Genomic DNA, 12,868 nt, shown 5'->3' with positions numbered 1-12,868 from the left:
GGAGGGGCATTGAGATGGACTGGTTAAATTGTTGGCCCAATTGACAGTTGTCATTTTGGTTTTTTCTTGATGGATAGAAAAGAAGTTTGTTATTCTTTAATTATGATAGAATTATATTTATTTATCCGCTTGTATGTAGCTATAAAGTCACAGTTGAAGTGGTCCATCGATGTCGCTTTAAAATCAAGCATCTTTATATGTTTCACATGATTGCGTTCTCTAGCGTCCACTTGAGCAAAATGCATGGCATTTCCCTTATCATTTGTCAATTTTTGAAAGCCATCAATAGCCAAGCCAAGTCGCCAGCTTTGCAATTAACAAACTTCATATGCATATATGCAAAAATCCATTAAATCACTTAAAAGGGAACATTTGAAACCACTTCATAGGCAAAGTGACACATAATACGACTATAAAAACGGGAGACATCCAAGCAACAGGACACGGACACGAAGGACACGCCATTGTCAATGATAATGTAACAACACTCAACCTCTTGGCAAAGGCAAAAAAAAAAATACAAATTATGCATAGATGGGAGTAGTAGTAGGAGGAGGAAGGGAGACACATTCTGTCAACAGCAAAAGGGTTGGTCCACAATCCCTTACTGCATCCTTCAAGGGGGAGGGCGGCCGACAAATGAAATTGTCACAGTCGCAAATTTAATTACATCAAATGGAGAGACAAAGAGTCATCATGTTCGCAGCTCACAACTTAATGCAAATTCTTTCAACTGCTGCTGCATAAAACCAACTGAAGTAACTTTTAGTTACTCTTTAATATCGACTCCTTGATCATGATATTGCTTCATCAAGGTAAAGCTGTCTTCCTCATTTCGGAAAGCTGTCAAAAATCTGAAATTTAAAAATGTCAAAAATCACAAAATGACATTTCCGGGAAAAAAATGTGACTTTATTCTTGTATAGAGATGCTGAATCCATATGTGAAATCATGTCATGCATGAAAGCCTGATAAGGATTTTTCGCTTAATGTTCAATTTGACAAAGAGTTGACTGGAAATCAAAAAAAAAAAAAAAAGTAAAGGTGTTGAACCAAAATAAAAAAAAACAAGAAACACGTGCTTCCTCTCAAAGGAGAGCATGGTTAAAATCAGTACTCCAAAAAGCCGATATAGGACAGGGAAATTCGGAATATATAGGAATAGTTTTCTAGTTAAATTGGCATTCCAAAACTTCTTTATACTTTTGATAAGAATTCTGTATTGACTATCCATTAGTTAGGGGTTGAATTTCACCCTGGTACATCAAAATATAGTCCTTGATACTTAGCTTTAGTATTTAGATGAAATAAAGGTAATAACGAGACCCCATATTCTTGATAATAGGACTGAAAAGGTGTCCTGTAATTGATAAGAAACTCCCGAAACCATGGTCTATTCTCAATTAGTAAGTAAAGTTTAAGTCGTCATCTTACATATAGATTGTTAATGGAGAAATAAGTACTTGAATAAATCCTTTAATAACTACCTACTAGGACTCTTTCCTTAGAACTCATGTCGCACAAATTTTAGATCTAAAAAACCGAAAAAAAGAAAAATTAATAAACAAAAACTTTTCCTCATTTACAAATTGCCAGCTAACTGCACACAGACACACACCTGTGTCCTGTGTCTATGTCCTTCTTCTTTTACCCATTGTCCCACAGATGGGCCTTTTCAATTAGCCTAAAACCCGAACAGCTAAACAAAAAAACCAAAAAGAAGAGGCAGCTACATATATACAATTTTTAATACCTTTTATCCAGCTCATAATTCGCATAATGACAGCAACATCAACAGGAACAAGAGAAAGTCGTCTGATTTTTTGTAATTTAGCCACAGGAATCAACAAACAGCAGTCCCTTTAATTCCCACTGACCATTTGCCGGATGCACTTCAACTTTCCACCCTGTTGCGTACGCACAATCCAATCTTCCTGCAACTTTACCCCTCACTTTTCCTCTCTCTCTCACAGTCTCCCCTTCTCTGCTCTCCCCCATTGTGCCCACCGAGAAATCGGAATTGTTGCAAAAGTGCGAAACCGCAAAATGTTAAACGTAACACACAAGTCAATTCCAACCACCCAAAAACTTTTGCGGAACGAAGGCAGTAGAAACGGCGGTGACAACCGCAACAACCAGGCCACAAAGCTCTTCAATTTGCTTGCCATCTATTATGGCAGCTCATTGTGGGATTACCGAGTCCAAGTCCCCATTACAGAGCCGCAACCACCGACGCAACGCGCAGCGACTCGACTCGCCGGTCTTTGGTATTCGTTGAATTGCTAATAAAAAGGGTGGAAAATCCACTTTGCTATGGCATTTGATTTTGATTCTTTTCTTTTTTTCCTTTACCCCCACTCTGCGGCTCTTCCACGTGGGTTGAAACTGTGGGTGACATTATAGGCATAAGCGAGGGAAACGAGGCTAAGCGTCGTGTTCGGCTAGATAAATTTGAATGGTGGGTAAGCCCTACTGACATTCGATGTCATCCGATAAGAGCATGTGCTCACAGACCTGGACAGGGTCTTCAAGTCCAACAAAATAAGGCAAATGGCAGTAGATTGAGCTTATTTTTATAGTGTGGGTCTCGAAAGTACTCATATTTTTCAAATTATTACATTATAATATATTTTAAGTATTGCATTTACATAAAACTTACTAGTAAATTGAATTATTTTGTCTTTGAAGTAGAACTAATCTTTTGACAGAAGCAAATTACTGCTAAACACACACATATTGAAATTTCTATGGATTGTAAATAATCCTTTCGAATGCGCCAAAAGCACATTAATTACTGCCGGGATATGTGAGCATATTTATGGCCTGAGCAGACAGAAGCTTCCGCACAGGTAAACTCGTATGCAGGTGAGTGGAACATGCACATGGGTTCGGGGCTTGGAGTTCTCTCTGGTTGAAGTTTTCAGTGTAATTATGGTCGCAAATCGACAATGGATAGGTAATGGTTAGAAACACCTACAAACATTTTGCAGTTTTCTGAATTATGTACTAAAAGTTGGCTTTTAATTGAAAGTACACACAAATCCTGAGGGTGGAAGAGATACACTGTCTGTGTATGTGTGTGTTGTGAACTCATTGATTTTCAATCATGATAAAATCGTAGAAATTATGAAAATGAAAATGTTTATTATTATCATTTGGCAGTGAATTCGAAAGAGAGAGGGAGAGAGAGACAGTGAGATAGAGTGTAGAGATGACAAAGCATAATAAATGGCACTCAACTCTGTGTGGCTCCTGGTTCCTGGCATTTGCCACTGGCAATTTTAATGAATTTTTAATTAGTAGCAATTAATATGGTAATTTGTTCAAGTGATGATATAGTTGCAAGTTATAGAGTTCTATAAATTTCAAATAAAGCATACCCTAAAAGTATGCAATGACTAATTGTAGAGAAACTAAATACTGGAATGGGATCAATACCAAATAGAAAGATGTTTTGGACTAACATTAGTTGAGTTGTTCCATCTTTAGTTAGTTACCATTAAATAAACATCTCTACGAAATAAATCCAACTGACGGCTAAAGCGTCCGCCTAAAATTCCAAGAACTTAATTAATTTCTTTATTACTAATAATCTTTACTTAATCTTAACCATTTATTTACATCCCCAACAAATTTCGCCCACTTCTCTGGTACTGAGGGGAATACAAATGCGCACAACAAGTCCATCAATGATATGAAAGAAGATGTACAAAACAGTCTGAAACTCAGACCCATGCTCAGGCTCAGATTAATTGCATTAATTAATCGCTAAAAACAAAGTAAGTACAAGAGCAAACAGATATCACTCGCTGGGCCAAGCCAACCAAAGAGACACGCCATCAAGTTTGGTACAAGTGAAATTTCCGGTTTTCATTAACATTGTATTCTGCAAAATGATTTGTTTGTTTAGCTTCAATTCAATACCCAAAGTCCGGCAAATATGGAACCGAATCGCAATTTCTTAATTAACATGGCTTCCATATTATAGAGAGAGAGAGAGAGTTATAATTCCAAACTGGACTTGTACTCACTCAACTGAATGAAATGAAATGAAATTTGATTTTGAATTGATTGATCATTCCCAGCGGGAGTTTGGCCCGAGGCCTCACAAGGCAAACCACCCGTTGGCGTTCTGTAATGTATCCTGTAATCGAGTGGTAATCCTGTAAAGACCTGCACAAAAGTCACTCAGCTGGATGCCAATTCCTTTTGTTCCCATTTGGATTCGCATTTCCATTGTGAAGAGCATCGCAGATGTGTGTTTGTATGTGTGTGTGTATGCGTATTATGATATTTAGTCAATTGCCAGCAGTTGGATTAAATATTTGTCTTTGCCTTTTTTATGTTTTGTATATTAATTGGTAATTACTTTTATAAGTATTCACTTTTAACTGTATACATAGCGAAATGTCAATCGAATCATTTCAAACTGATGGCATTCATCCTCATTTGGGCTCGGCCTTGAAGTGATCAGGATCCCATTTAATTTAAAATTAAACCGCTAGTTCCAACCAAAATGTTTCTTTCTTTTGGACTTTTCCGTTGAACAATAATAATTACAATGTTTCGCCTTTCACCCTGAAGTTTTAAACCTTCATACCTTTCCCTTTTTTGATAATTGATATATACCAATGGGGGGAAAGCTCTTAGCAGTCTCATCTGGCGGTGGCACTGGGCGGCTCTGGTGACATTATAAAATCTAATGAACAGAAATTAATTTATAATAATAACTCAACTAACACGAAACGACTAAACAAGCTGCTGTTGTCAAAGAGTTGAGTTGAGTCGCGTTTGGGCACCCAAGGGAGTTAAGCCGCAGTCGCTGTCAGTGTGTTGGTTTATGATTGCAACAGACGCCAGCAATTCCATCTCCACCACCAACTCCACCTCCACGCAGTGGTGTCTCACTTTTGAAAGTGTTTCCGTTTTCAATTTGCATAAAATTCGTTCAAGTTGAACATTTTGTCCAATGGCGTTGATGGCGTTAATAAGCGTGGCCAAAAATGTGATGGAGCGATGGAGGGGTGGGGGCGAAGGCTTACCTGTTGCCAGTGGCGGAGGCTAAAGTGAAAATGGATCGCCTTGTGAAATGCGGTAATTGTGTGTAATTAAATCCAGTCGGAGGTTTTTGTTTTACGCCAAATACGACAAAATGACAAACACTTTGTAGATGAGAGAAAAGCAAAGGACTGAGGCTGAAGTAAACGTGAAAGGATGAGCAGTTGGATGATTACAAATATTCTGCTTGGTTACTTGATACTCTCAACCCTTTATCCTTTGTGTGGCCGCATATTGTCTTAATTATGTAGCATGAATAATTCTTGTTTTCTTTAATTAGTGCAACTTTTTGCTTGACATTTGGAATCACTTTGAGATGATGATCTTAAAGACTAGACTTTCGACTTTTATTAATTTAAGTTTATTTGTAAAAGATTTCATTGAATTTGTTGCAAGCATTTTATGCGGTTTGCCACAATTTGCAGCAGTTGCACTAACACTAGAAAAGAGGTGAAGGTTACCAGTTGATTGAAACCGCAATTGTGGTTGTTGCTCTTATTGTCTGTTTCTTTTTTGTTTCGTGTTGGCGTAGGCGTTGCAACTTGCAACTGATTTGGCATACAAGTTGAAAGAAAGTTTGCCAAATTTGCATTTAATTTGATTTGATTTGAACATTGTCATTGTTGAAAAGTGTTTACAAGTCAAAACTGTTTGCCTAATGAATGAAACAACAAACATTAGTTGCCTCTACGTGGGTGGGAAGTGCATGGGCACTGGATTTCAAGTGATCAATTTTATTTTACCAAATGGTAAAAACTTCTATGAAATGTAAATGAAATTTCTCAAATATTCGGAACGCGTTAGAATCCCTCCTTCCTTTTGGTTTGGGCCCACCAAGTCAGACGGGTTTCCAACTCCTACACATATCATAGTTGTTGTTTACACTAGACACCTTAACTTGTTGCCTCCTTAATGTTCTCACTTCATTGTGGAAAGGAAAACGAACGAAATAATTCAAAAACCTTTTGCTAGAGCTAGCTTATCGGACCCCAGGAATGAATCCTTAAACAAGTGGCAAAACTTTGTGTGTTCCCCTGGCAAAACAAACACTCGTAACTAACCTTTATTTGTTTTGTGCGGCAAAGGATATCCGCGTCAATGATAAGAAGCGCCACAAAAGCCATTAAAAATCCCTTTTGTTTCCACAAAAAGGAGAGAGAAAGAGTGAAATAGAGTGAGATAGGGGGAGACAGGGAGGAAGTGAAAAGAAGTTTGTATACATGATGTTGAACAAATGTTATGAATGTGGCCAAAAATGAAATTAAGCGTGTCGACGGCAAAATGCCAAAAATATTCGTTAATTCTTGTAAAGAGCAGAGTGTAATAAAGTGGAAAAAGCTGAAAATTTTAATTTTTAACCTTTTTCTGTACAACTGGAATATCACGATTTGGACAAGGGCTGGGATGAAAGAACCAGTGCCATGTGTGTGTGAGTGTGTGTGTCTCTGTCGCGATAAGCTAGACCTCGTCTCCTCCCCCCCATCTATCTGTGCCCTTTAGTCTTCTTTAATAGAATTAAAATTCACGCGGAAGTGCTCCAAAGTAAAGGTCGTGCTGGGTTTTTAATGGCAGGACCTCCCGCAGGACTTGTGCCATATGAGTGAAAATAATAATAATAATAACAGTAATTTGAATGCTCAACTCAGAGGCGTAAAGGTTGAAAATTCATATGCAAATGAACGAACCCCAAACCGAACCCTTTCTAATTGGGCCACAGAGTGCGGCCAACATAAAATTGAAAATAAACCATTTTGCCATCATCTTATTCGACGCTATGGCAAATAATAATTCAGGATTAGTCGCAACTTGTTTGCCACATCCTCCAGTCGTCCTCCAGTCTCTGCATCCTCCGCCCCAGCAGACTCAAAAGGTTAATTACGACATTTGGTCAGGTCGCTCGGCATGGATGGTCTCTCGTTTTCCTACAGATAACGTAATCGGTTCTGAAACAATATTTGCATTAAGTGGTTTAAGTCAAGACCAAAAAAAAAACATGGTATAAAAAACCGAAATACCGAAAATGGCCATCATTTGGTTTTAGTTTTAAGAACTCTTTAAGTTAGGTAAATAAATGGATCTATAGAACAAGTATATAAAATCTCAGTTTTATCTATTTAAAAGAGTTTTCAGTTCATTAAAGGTTTTAGTTTTCTTTTTAAGACATGAAATTTAAGTAATTTTTGTTATCCTAATAAATTTGTCTGTCGATTGTTTAAGACTCAGCAAATGAAGCAATTGTTAGAAGAAAGTATAGAGTATATATGCACTTACTCATACCAATTATTCCCATATACACATAACTCCCACCCAAATGAGAACGAAGCTCAATTTCAATGGGCCTCGCCCAGGCAAATGTTTCCACTTTTAGAATAACAAATTGTCAACACATAAGATGGCATTTAATCTTCAACGAATTGCAAGACACTCGAACAGACAGCTTAAATAAATAGTAAGCTCCTTTGTCAGGCCACCCTACACGCTTCCCATCTCACTCCTCGTCTCACTCCTCCAACACGTATATCATCCATTCCAACCTGGTTTCAGTTGGCAATCTATCAGAGCTAAAAGAAAAAGGAACTGAAATACGCATCGTGTTATGCGAAAATTTGTGAAATCTCTTCACTGTTTTTTTTTTTTTTTTGTGTTCTGTATTTTTTATGAAATTTGCATTTTAACTCAATAAATTCACTTTGCATAGCAGTCGAGTCGAGAAGGACAAGGAATAAAAGTGGGTAGTGAAGCCATCGTGTTGCTCTATAAATCTGTTAGAGTCTAACGACTACAAGCAGCTTCTGCCTAGGTGGATGAAACGATAGAGAGATTGAGACGGGGAGGAGGGATGTGTGTGTTACCCCGCGGCAGTTGCTCAACTTGGCTCTTAGCTCTTAGCTCAGCTCAGCTCAGTTCAGTCATTTCCCAGGCAGACAAACGTTGGCTACTGATTTGGCTTTACACTTGGTTTCTATCCCGCAATGGCTTATAAGATTATTCAAAAGTGTGAGGAGAAATGGTAAGGGGATAAATAACTCACACTTGCCATGCCTTTTGTCGCTTTAACCGAATCGCTTAAGGCTATATTTGCGTTATTTACGATTATTTACAATTTAAAATTTACATGTGCCCGGGATCTTACTTACTTGTCTGCTGTCTTGTTACACCTCCTCCCCCACCCACTTCTCTCTCATCATGTTCTGCAGCACCCACTGCTGCTCTCTCCTCTCCTCTCCTCACTCCCACGGTTTGAACATCTTTTCTGCAACTTGTATCTTGATATGTTGATTTTTTATTTATCACACAATTAACTTTGGCTTTATCCAGAGGATTTGTTGTGATGTGAGAGAAATGGAGAGAGCTAAGAAGTATTAAACCGCATTAGAGAGCTTATCTAATTGCTAAAATATACCTAGGCAAAAAGAACTAACGAAGTAATCAACATAACCAATCTAAATACAATACTTTTTCAAGTACTAAGCAAATACTTTCAATTGAAATTCAGAAAGTACACCAAAAACGTTCATGAAATTGGAATATTATGAAAAAACAGATCAATTTTGGCAACTCGTCTTAATTACCACTAAAAATTCAATACAAATTAACTCCAAAGAGTTTCATATTAAATGCCATATTATTTAATCATTAACTAAAACCTAGACATATACTTTAAATTTCAGAAAATTCTCAATAAGCATTCTTTTTTATATTACAATAGCAGACAAATTTAGCTTAATAACCACAAAACTATAATAAAACAAACTGAGTGAAAATATTGTAAAAATTCATTATTTTTAAGCCATATTCAGCAAATAATATAAACTTGTGCTGCTTATCATGGCAATTCGACTCCTTCCAACCGAATCTGCCATAAACTGCGAACCAACTGAGAGTATAATAAACCAGGCAGCTGAATCTCAATTCATGAAATGCCAACCAGTTTACACATTTCGTTTTTGAGAAGAGAACTGAGCAAATTTATGCACTTGGTGCGATTTTTGGCCGCCGGCGGCAATTCGATTATTGAACCCGTTGCACCACGACACCACAAGCAAATGGGAGAAACCTCTTCTGCATCACTAACACCACCACCACCAGCATGAACACCATGCTCAGCATCTTTTTGAGGCCAACTAATTGAATTATTAGCAAAGGCCAGACAAAGTTTGGGTTCTGTACCTCCTGGTTCTGTTTATTGTTGGTGGTTGACAAGGATCAGGGCCGACGCCTTATTTGTGTTCTTGTTCATTGCACTGGACCTGCCCCTGGTTTAAGCACACTACAGTTACCCTCTGCCCACCCCCAACCAACTCTTGCCATTGTCTGCCCTTGGGCCAGTGGGTGGCCACGGACTCTAACAAGCGGGTTTCATTTTTGAGATTGGGTTGGCCTGTTCTCACTGCCAACGCCTCCGCCTCTGGCTGGCGACATGTGCACACGTATTGTTCTTGTAAATCATTGATTAATTTTTAACTTTTGCATATGATTAGAGAAAGTTTTGTGTTGTGGTTGTAAAATGTTGTTATTGTTGGTCTTGGCCCGATTTCAATTTGCATTTTGCTCACTCTTGGGGGTTGCTTCTATTGTTAAATGATAGTTACGGTCATGTCTGGTAATTATGTATACATATGATAGGTGAGAGACCTTTCCAAGGAGATGAGATGTGATTGGTTCAGTGAATGCAGAAAATATGGAATATTATTACAATCCCAGAGCTTGTTTTAATAGTCACCACTGTGACATAATCTCAGTAAGTGTTTGCCACCCCTTTTGTTAGTCGAAAAGAAATCAACATCCGAGTTTCACACATTTCTTTGACATTCTGTGACTTTGCCTCGCACTGGCAAATGTCACGCATGTCATCCTGTCTAACAATGACCAGATATCACACAACTGACTCTTTCCACTGACCATGTTTAATATCTCTAGGACACCCCGATGACACTTTTCAACCAGATATAAAACCTAAAGGATGACTATGCCAGGCGAAACTTTGTAATGAAAACTTTGTATCTTTTTGTATGGCATGCAAAAGTTTAGTTACTTCGGGGCAAAGTTTTTGGTCGTCCAGCAAACGGGAGAACAATGCAAGTGGAGAGTAAGTATTTTCATAAACTTTGACACAATGTTATTCTCAGAGATATGCAGCAAAAGAAAACTGGAGCAGAGTTTTCTTCGCACAATTAGTTACCTAAGCCATTTCCACCTTACACCTCTCTCTCTCTCCCTCCTTAGGTGGCTCTCCATTTCCACTGCAGTGGGCTATTTGTAAGGTGCGAGTTGTCTAGAAAGAGTGCAGACAAAAACACAAATCACTTAGCCCTAATGGCTTATGCAGGCATCCAACCAAGTCGACAACATTGTCAGTGCATTTAACCGAAAAAACCTCAAGCAGTTAAATGTTGAATAAGCGCAGGAAGAGTAGGAGAGTATACCAAGCATCTAGCACCAAGGAAGCTGTCAAACGATTGTCTTTTCTTGACAACCCACACTCACCAGGCAAGCCCTGCAGCCAAAAGTGGAACATTGCACGACACGTCGTTGGGTCTCTATAGCCCTTTCCTCTGCTCCTTTCATCCATTCACAAGCTCGAGCATAATGAGACGACCCAATTAGACAAAGTGAGTGTTGGGTGTAAAATGCATATGAACCATAAAACAATTGAACAATGTGAGGAGAGCAATTAACCAACAATATAAGGATAAAAATGCCTGGTTAGATACCTCTCTTACCTTTCATTTTGCTTTAAATGAAAGGAAATGTTATAGCACAACACAGATTTTCATGTGGTTCATAGGACATATAAGATGGATTTATCAAAGGGAAACTAAGTTGTTAGTTTAAGTAGGAATTCTCTTAGGATGTTGAATTCGATTCTTTCCCCTTTTTTTTCCAATCTGAGTTTTATATCATTTCTCTATAAGATCAAGTTATCCCTGAAACAGGAATCTTGAGGGAATATTTGTAAAATTTTGGTTTAAACTCTTTTGAGGTCTTTCTAAGCTTAGGAAAGTCAGTTTATTTTACCTTATCTCAGGTTCAGCTGTTTCGTTTTCCTAAATATGGCTTTATTCTATCATTATAAAGCAAATTCTTGGAATTCTTTTACCATCTATATTTCAATCTTAAGTCTCTTGAAATTTAAAACAAAAACTATGCAACTAGTCCATGTCATTACCCAACTCAAAGAGCCGAGTAAACCTCTGTTTCGTGTACATTGAACATGATTTATTATGACACATAAACAAGAGCTTAACTTCCGTATATATTCACATAAGTTCCCCCAAAAAAAGGAAAGGAAAACTAGAGAATAGCAACAAAGAAAAAGAAAAAACAACCGAATGAAGAAAAATTGCGAAAATGCCTGAGATATTGACTAAAAGCTCAACTACAATGGGCACTTACCTTTTTGCCGCTTAAACACCCTCAACTTTCAGTGCATTCGAAATGGGTTCTCTACTCACATTCTATTAGCCCACAAGTTGTTCCTTAACTAACAGTACTATTTTTTATGTCCTGATGATGTTCAACCGTGCGTTCAATGTGGTCATCATTTTTCTTGCCCAGCCCAAGGATGTTGGACGGATACAGAGAGAGAGAGCGAAAAAAAAGGGAAATTTATTGTTTCAGGTGCAGTGACTGGTCAGCCGAGGGCGGCATGAGGGCGGTTAGGGGTGTCACTTTTGACATTTAAGATGCCACCACAATGGCCACTCAATGGCCATTGAAGGTACACACCGATCCACTCTAATTTATACGCATCTCTTGCATGTGACACCAACAAGTTTGGAAGCATTTGTCGCCGGCTCTCTGTATGTATGGCAAATCTATTTGCAATTCCAATGATTTTTTATGGCCACACTCAGACACAATGGCCAAAGGAACTAACGAAATCGAAATACAAAAAACACAAAAACCGATGCATTGACAAATCTAATAAACAAATGACTGACAGACCAAGCATATGTTAGTAAATTATAGTTAATTTTTTAGATATCTGCCAGTGACATACAAACATAAATCTTAACTTTCAAACTCACTCGAGTAAATTGTCTTTCAGTTCAGTTTTCAAAGTATTTCCCAAATGCAAATAAAAGGCACTTATAATTCCCCCCCGGTGAAAGCCAAAAACAAAAGAAAAAACAACCAAAGCTTCCTCCCAGAGTAGCTCTTTTAGTAGAAGGTATAGGGGGGCGAAAAAAAAGTAAAACAAAATGTGTTTAATGTTATGAGGGGACGAAATGCTTTTCGAATTCATGTCACTTTCATAAGGTAACAAATTCCGCCAAGTGTGTGTCACTTACAGTCAGATTTCTCAAAGGATCCCAAAGGATGGCAGACTATGTTGGCCACAAATGACAGTTACGTGTTTTGGGACTGAGTTCGGTTCTGAATAAAAATACTTACAATACTTAACAACAACAAAAAAAACTTCAACCAAATATTTGCTTAACTTGCTTATGGGACAGCTGGTATACACAATTTTTTATTGACTTTTCATGTCAACAAGTTCAAGGCCTATAAAAATATATATGTATAAATATTTCGATCGAATTTATTAACTGAAACAGTTTCTTTTGATTACACGAACCGGCAAGATGTTGAAACATTTTCTTGTAGGCCTAAGTTTTATATTATTAAGTCAAAGTTATATATTAACCAATCCAATGGATAACTTGAATACATGTCCAGCTTGGAAGCCCTATAGGCATGACGATCATCAGAATGCATTTTACAACATCAAGGATATGGATAAGCAAACTTGCCAAAAACCGGAGATTGTTACAATGGGTCCCCCGAAAAACTGGCTAATGCGAAC

The sequence above is a fragment of the Drosophila tropicalis genome, unplaced genomic scaffold (assembly GCF_018151085.1).
Source record: "Drosophila tropicalis isolate 14030-0801.00 unplaced genomic scaffold, ASM1815108v1 contig_878, whole genome shotgun sequence".
Taxonomy (NCBI): domain Eukaryota; kingdom Metazoa; phylum Arthropoda; class Insecta; order Diptera; family Drosophilidae; genus Drosophila; species Drosophila tropicalis.
The sequence above is the reverse complement of the archived record's forward strand: the minus strand, read 5'-3'. Positions refer to the sequence as shown.